The sequence below is a fragment of the Tiliqua scincoides genome, chromosome 3, assembly GCF_035046505.1.
Source record: "Tiliqua scincoides isolate rTilSci1 chromosome 3, rTilSci1.hap2, whole genome shotgun sequence".
Taxonomy (NCBI): Eukaryota; Metazoa; Chordata; class Lepidosauria; order Squamata; family Scincidae; genus Tiliqua; species Tiliqua scincoides.
Genome location: NC_089823.1, coordinates 148,060,215 through 148,068,005, shown reverse-complemented (window position 1 = coordinate 148,068,005; position 7,791 = coordinate 148,060,215). Strand labels below are relative to the sequence as shown.

General features: G+C 47.5%; 1 pseudogene; it reads right to left on the bottom strand.

Moving 5' to 3' along the window:
- Positions 1–1,837: 1,837 nt before the first annotated feature.
- On the bottom strand, positions 1,838–1,959 carry LOC136647049 (5S ribosomal RNA; annotated as a pseudogene).
- Positions 1,960–7,791: the final 5,832 nt, after the last annotated feature.

Genomic DNA, 7,791 nt, shown 5'->3' with positions numbered 1-7,791 from the left:
GGTGGGTCTGCGTTATCTGCGGGTTTGGTACCCACTGATTTCATCATCAGAACCTGGGGGGGGGCACCTGGACCTCCAAAGGTGACCGGAACTATGCTTTGGTCATACTGAGAGGGTGTTCTGAGGGCCTAGGAAGCTACACATGACCTCCCCATCCCTCAGAATGCCTGTTTGGGGCAAAAAAAAGTGACTTCCAGTTTCTCAGGGGAAACGGAAAGTGATGTTTTCATGCCCTTATAAGGCATTCTGAGGACTAGGGAAGCCTCTTGTGGCTTGCCCGGACCTCAGAATGCCTTATAAGGGCATAAAAACATCACTTCCAGTTTCCCCCAAGAAACTGTAGTCACTGTTTTTTGCCCACAATGGGTCTTAGAATACCCTCTGGATGTGACTGCAGCATAGTTCCAGTCACATTTGGAGGGTTTGGGGGGCCCCTAATCCATGGATTTAATCATCCAGAGATTTCAGTATCTGTGGGTGTTCTGGGAATAGAATCCCTGCAGATAATGAGGGCTGCCTGTACTTCAAGACACTTCCATTTTCCTTCTGAGCAGACATCTTACTTACTGCCCAATCCAAATCCCCACCATCTTCCTCCAAGCAGCTGTGCTGTTGGAGCACGTGTTGATCGCAATGGGGGTCGGAGCAATCAGACAACCAGTGAGAGGTAAATAAAAAAAATATTTAAAAAATACTGCTAGTCTCGAATGGGTCTCCTCAGATATATGCCAGCTATTTTGCTGGCATAAGTTTGAGGAGAAGAAGGGGGCATGTTGGGAGGCTCCAGAATGGATATCATCCCACCACCCTCTCAACCTGTTTACCTTCCTCTTTACCTTTACCTACCTCTTTAGCATTTGGACAGTTCTGGTGCATGCACAGAGCCTCCAGCTGTTTGCGCCAGCAGCTCCATAGTGCGTGACGTTTGAACTGTCAAAGGTGACTTCAGCAGAAGATCACTATTATTATTATTAACTTTATTTACACCCCGCCTTTCTCCCCGAAGAGACCCAAGGCGGCATACAACAATGATAAAGGGTGCAATCCTAACCCCTTATGTCCCTGCTTACCAGCACGGACATAAGGGCAATGCAGCTCTGAGGTGAGGGAACAAACATTCCCTGACTTTGAGGAGGCCTCTGTGAGTGACACCCAACTGCAGGATGCAGCACACGTCCCATTGGCTGGAAATGGGACTGACATAAGGGGTTAGGATTGTGCCCTAAGAAACACAAATTAAAAACATAATGTAAAAATAAGATAAAACACAGATCAGTTGATCTTCTGCCATAAGTGGCCAATAAGATTGGGCCGTTAATGTTAGTAAGTGCCATTCATCTGGGTGGAACAACTGTTCAGCAAGATTATGGATTATTTTTGTAAAACTAATTAACCCAAGGACCATAGGAAGCACTTATGCATCATGAGATGAAGCATCTCCAAAACACATCAGCCTCTCTGTTTTTTGTGTTTTCTCATATTTTCTTTCATCAGTTCATAGCATAAACTTGGTTGTTCAAGGACCAAGATTAAACAATCCATTAATTAGGGCCAGATAAAGGACCCAATCCTATCCAACTTTCCAGTGTCAATTCAGCCATGCCAATGGGGCATGCACTACAAATTGTGGTGGGGGACAGTGACGGAGGCCACCTCAAAGTAACATTTGTTCCCTCACCTCAGGACTGCATTGCAGCTGCATTGGCGCTGGTAAGTTGGATAGGATCGGGCCCTGACTCACTTGTAAAGAACAGGAACCAAACAATATCTCTTTCAAATTTATCACTGTCCTTGGTTGGTTGGTTGGCAACCTTCAGTCTCGAAAGACTATGGTATAAGCCTACAGCACCCGGTATTCCCAGGTGGTCTCCCATCCAAGTACTAACCAGGCCTGACCCTGCTTAGCTTCCGAGATCAGACGAGATCGGGCATGTGCAGGGTAACAGTATTTATACCATCATGTAATCACTTTTCAATAGGAAAATATCACTATGTGGTGGCTTTTCTCTATTATTCTCCTTTAGTCCCTTGTGACCTTTACAGCTCTGTTCCTCACCCTTCCCCATGACGGGCAGGACATATGCTTCCAAATAAGCAAAAATAATGCACACTTGTTTTACATAGTTGATACATATTATAGATTCAGCTTCTCTTGGTGCAGAATTTGGCTTACCTGAGCACAGAATTGTGGCACTTTCAAAGCATATAAAGCCTAAGTTATAAGCAGCCCTAAAGTATCAGCCCACAGAATACAATCTTGAAAGATTCAGTATTTGAGGACAAGACCACTTCAGACCTGTGCTCTTTTTCAAGTGTCATTTGGATTTGCACCTGGGTTTAGCTGTTGTATAAGGAAGCCATGGTTTAAGCACTTGATTGACAACATGGTTGGTTTCCACTATTACTTCTACTCAGTTATGCGCAGTTTAATTGACATACTTGCTACACTTTCAAAAGGTCAACCCTGTGTTGGGGAAGGAGCTCCTGGGCATCACGCTGAATTGAGATTGATAGCTAAAGGTCTGTCTAAAAGTCACACACTGCTGCTTCGAAACATGTAGCTAGCGTTGCACTTACCCCTGCGTCCTGCCCAACATCCCTTCCCCTACTATGTAACATGACTGATTAAAAAGTGAATGCTCACAGCAGTGGTTTGATGGGCAATAGCCCTGGTGTTTGCATGCACATCATTCTTTACTGCTTCATTGATATGTTATTTATTGCTCTGCTAAGTGCTGGTGGAAGCTCAATTACATGAAACGCAAGTTGTTAACCACAGCTGCTGCAAACACCATGTGGACAGTTTAATTTGAAAGAATCACGGGCTGGAGCCTGAAAACTTCAGGTAGGCCCAGAAGGCAGGGCCCAGAAGACAGGGCCGAGCAACTGTTCAATCACACGTCCCACCCTTTCCCCCAGTTCAGCATACCTTGATTAGTCAGCAAAATATTTGGTTCCAAACTATAGGCTAAACTACTAAGGAAAATGACCAGGAAAAATAGTTGCCAGGTGGCAACCCAACATTTCAGAAGCAAAGCTGGATGAAAGAGGAAAAGGGATGTATGATTCCGTCTTTTGCCATCCAAAAACCAGAGATCCACAAAACCAACATCTCAGTCAGCACTCACACGTATGTGCAGGTACAGACCAATGACACAGCAGACACACATATGTGGCACTGGCACAAGAGAAGGTAGCCAGGGGAGGCCTCCTGCTCTGGCGGCAGCATGCCCGCCACCCAATCCCACTGCTAGGAAATCTCTCCTTTAAAAAAGCCTTTTCCAGAACAAGGTTGCCTGTGTTTTGAAGGGCCCTGTGCTTCAACCACTGCTCCAACTGCAGACAGTGGATCTCCATGCCATGAAAAGTGTCAACTGCTGATTGCTGCAGATCAAGCTGCTATTCAAGGCACCAGAGCAGGCCAAGCGGGGTTTTGTTACTTGTCCTTGGTGCAGGATACTAGGCAGTATTTGAAGGTAGTTTGTAATTATGCCTGCTTGTATAGCCACTGCCTTTCTCCTGGTTCTGTCTTTCTCTTTCCTTTTCTCCTCTCCTTCTCTCTAAGCATTGTGGGAAATCTAGTCCTAAGGGCCAGTCGAGAGAAGCCCTAAGAGATAAGCAGTCCAATCCTATCCTTCCCTCCTCCCTCACAGCATGCAGGCATGCCAAAAGTTAATGTAAGAAGAGCTGTGCTGGATCAGGATCAGGCAGTGCAGCATGCAGTTGGGGGGGTGGCAAACGAGGGGCTTGGGAGAGGCAAGGGAAAATATTTCACCTTACCCCTCCATAAGCCTCGTGATTGCATATGGGTTTCCTTAGACATTAACCAGCTGCATAGCTGGTAGAAGTCTGAGGAGAGAAAGTGGGCAGGTCGAAAGGCTCCAGAGGATATAGCACCCCAGCGCGTGTTACCTGCACTGGGATAAACTCCCTTCCTCCCTGACATGCCTCCCCCCTCCCCCCAGTCCACCGTGGAACACCTCCTCCCCAAACACAGAAGGGCATCCCACCATCATTTTTTACTTAACGGGGTCCAGATCTGTTGATGAGCGCTTGAGCAGCCGGCAGTTCCCAGGCTCTGCATAGTAGCGTGCGTTTTATAGCCCTGCTGCTGCAGTTGCAACAGCGAAAGGGAACTATGAGTTGTAAAGGACCCACAGGAGTGGGCCAAACCTCTTGCCAGAGAAAGTGAACAATCTCTTATGGCTCAATCACAGCAAGGCAGTGGCTCGTAGGATCCAGCTGTCTAAGCCAACTAGGGCTGCGGGTGGTGATCCCAGAAGACAGATGTCAAATGTGTGCTTCACCTAGGACCTCTGCAGTTGGAGTAGGGGCTTCAGCAAAAGCCAAGAACATCTGGTTTTAAACTGATCCCTGGGGGAAGGCCGACAGGAGCCAAGGGGCATCCGGTTCGGGACTCCTCATCCCTATGGGATGAGGATGGGGAGGTTAGAGAACAACAAGACAAAGGCAGGGTAGGAGAAGAAATTGGGAATGGTAACGTGATGGGATGTGATAGACGGTTTGGCACAATGAGAGGATGCGGGGACAAAGGAGCGAATAAGCAGCCCATCCTGGGGCATTCCGTGTATAAATGCTTTTATGCGAATGCCCGAAGTCTACGAGCAAAGGTGGGAGAACTGGAATGTCTGGTGACAAGGGAAAATATTGATATAGTGGGCATAACGGAAACCTGGTGGAATGTGGAGAATCAGTGGGATACCGCAATCCCGGGCTATAAACTCTACAGGAGGGACAGGCAGGGGCGAGTTGGAGGTGGGGTGGCTGTTTATGTTAAGGAAGGGATAGAATCCAGCAAAGTAGAGATTGAAGGTGGGTCCGACTCCACCGTAGAATCTCTGTGGGTTAAATTACCTGGCTTGTGCAGCGATGTAATACTGGGGGCGTGCTATCGTCCTCCAGACCAGAAATCGGATGGGGACCTTGAAATGAGGAAACAGATCAGGGAGGTGACAAGGAGGGACAGGGTTGTAATCATGGGGGACTTCAATTATCCTCATATTGACTGGGTCAATTTGTGTTCTGGTCACGATAAGGAAACCGGATTTCTTGACGTGCTAAATGACTGTGGCTTAGATCAGCTAGTCACGGAGCCCACCAGAGGACAGGTGACTCTGGATTTAATTTTGTGCGGTACGCAGGACCTAGTTAGGGATGTAAACGTTACTGAGCCATTGGGGAACAGTGATCATGCTGCGATCCGTTTTGACGTGCACGCTGGGGGAAGAATACCAGGCAAATCTCTAACAAAAACCCTTGACTTCCGACGGGCGGACTTCCCTCAAATGAGGAGGCTGGTTAGAAGGAGGTTGAAAGGGAGGGAAAAAAGAGTCCAATCTCTCCAGAGTGCATGGAGGCTGCTTAAAACAACAGTAATAGAGGCCCAGCAGAGGTGTATACCGCAAAGAAAGAAGGGTTCCACTAAATCCAGGAGGGTGCCCGCATGGCTAACCAGCCAAGTTAGAGAGGCTGTGAAGGGCAAGGAAGCTTCCTTCCGTAAATAGAAGTCTTGCCCTAATGAGGAGAATAAAAAGGAACATAAACTGTGGCAAAAGAAATGTAAGAAGGTGATATGGGAGGCCAAGCGAGACTATGAGGAACGCATGGCCAGCAACATTAAGGGGAATAATAAAAGCTTCTTCAAATATGTTAGAAGCAGGAAACCCGCCAGAGAAGCGGTTGGCCCTCTGGATGGTGAGGGAGGGAAAGGGGAGATAAAAGGAGACTTAGAGATGGCAGAGAAATTGAATGAGTTCTTTGCATCTGTCTTCACGGCAGAAGACCTCGGGCAGATACCGCTGCCCGAACGGCCCCTCCTAACCGAGGAGTTAAGTCAGATAGAGGTTAAAAGAGAAGATGTTTCAGACCTCATTGATAAATTAAAGATCAATAAGTCACCGGGCCCTGATGGCATCCACCCAAGGGTTATTAAGGAATTGAAGAATGAAGTTGCAGATCTCTTGACTAAGGTATGCAACTTGTCCCTCAAAACTGCCACGGTGCCAGAAGATTGGAGGATAGCAAATGTCACGCCTATTTTCAAAAAGGGAAAGAGGGGGGACCCGGGAAACTATAGGCCGGTCAGCCTAACATCCATACCGGGTAAGATGGTGGAATGCCTCATCAAAGATAGGATCTCAAAACACATAGACGAATAGGTCTTGCTGAGGGAGAGTCAGCATGGCTTCTGTAAGGGTAAGTCTTGCCTCACGAACCTTATAGAATTCTTTGAAAAGGTCAACAGGCATGTGGATGCGGGAGAACCCATGGACATTATATATCTGGACTTTCAGAAGGCGTTTGACACGGTCCCTCACCAAAGGCTACTGAAAAAACTCCACAGTCAGGGAATTAGAGGACAGGTCCTCTCGTGGATTGAGAACTGGTTGGAGGCCAGGAAGCAGAGAGTGGGTGTCAATGGGCAATTTTCACAATGGAGAGAGGTGAAAAGCGGTGTGCCCCAAGGATCTGTCCTGGGACCGGTGCTTTTCAACCTCTTCATAAATGACCTGGAGACAGGGTTGAGCAGTGAAGTGGCTAAGTTTGCAGACGACACCAAACTTTTCCGAGTGGTAAAGACCAGAAGTGATTGTGAGGAGCTCCAGAAGGATCTCTCCAGACTGGCAGAATGGGCAGCAAAATGGCAGATGCGCTTCAATGTCAGTAAGTGTAAAGTCATGCACATTGGGGCAAAAAATCAAAACTTTAGATATAGGCTGATGGGTTCTGAGCTGTCTGTGACAGATCAGGAGAGAGATCTTGGGGTGGTGGTGGACAGGTCAATGAAAGTGTCGACCCAATGTGCAGCGGCAGTGAAGAAGGCCAATTCTATGCTTGGGATCATTAGGAAGGGTATTGAGAACAAAACGGCTAGTATTATAATGCCGTTGTACAAATCGATGGTAAGGCCACACCTGGAGTATTGTGTCCAGTTCTGGTCGCCGCATCTCAAAAAAGACATAGTGGAAATGGAAAAGGTGCAAAAGAGAGCGACTAAGATGATTACGGGGCTGGGGCACCTTCCTTATGAGGAAAGGCTACGGCGTTTGGGCCTCTTCAGCCTAGAAAAGAGACGCTTGAGGGGGGACATGATTGAGACATACAAAATTATGCAGGGGATGGACAGAGTGGATAGGGAGATGCTCTTTACACTCTCACATAATACCAGAACCAGGGGACATCCACTAAAATTGAGTGTTGGGAGAGTTAGGACAGACAAAAGAAAATATTTCTTTACTCAGCGCGTGGTCGGTCTGTGGAACTCCTTGCCACAGGATGTGGTGCTGGCGTCTAGCCTAGACGCCTTTAAAAGGGGATTGGACGAGTTTCTGGAGGAAAAATCCATTATGGGGTACAAGCCATGATGTGTATGCGCAACCTCCTGATTTTAGGAATGGGTTAAGTCAGAATGCCAGATGTAGGGGAGGGCACCAGGATGAGGTCTCTTGTTATCTGGTGTGCTCCCTGGGGCATTTGGTGGGCCGCTGTGAGATACAGGAAGCTGGACTAGATGGGCCTATGGCCTGATCCAGTGGGGCTGTTCTTATGTTCTTATGTTCTTATGGTTTGGATGACCAGGTAAATCTGCAGGCCATTGTGTGTCATGATGTTTGTGGTGAATAGACCTCTTCACTTTCTTGGAAAGTCTTCTTGATGTGCAACACGGTGCTGGCTGGGGAGAGTCGGTTAATCTCTGAAATCCCCATTCCCATAATCTGTGCATATGCAGGAATGTATGTTAGCCAGGATGCGTACCAGAAAATCTGGCCC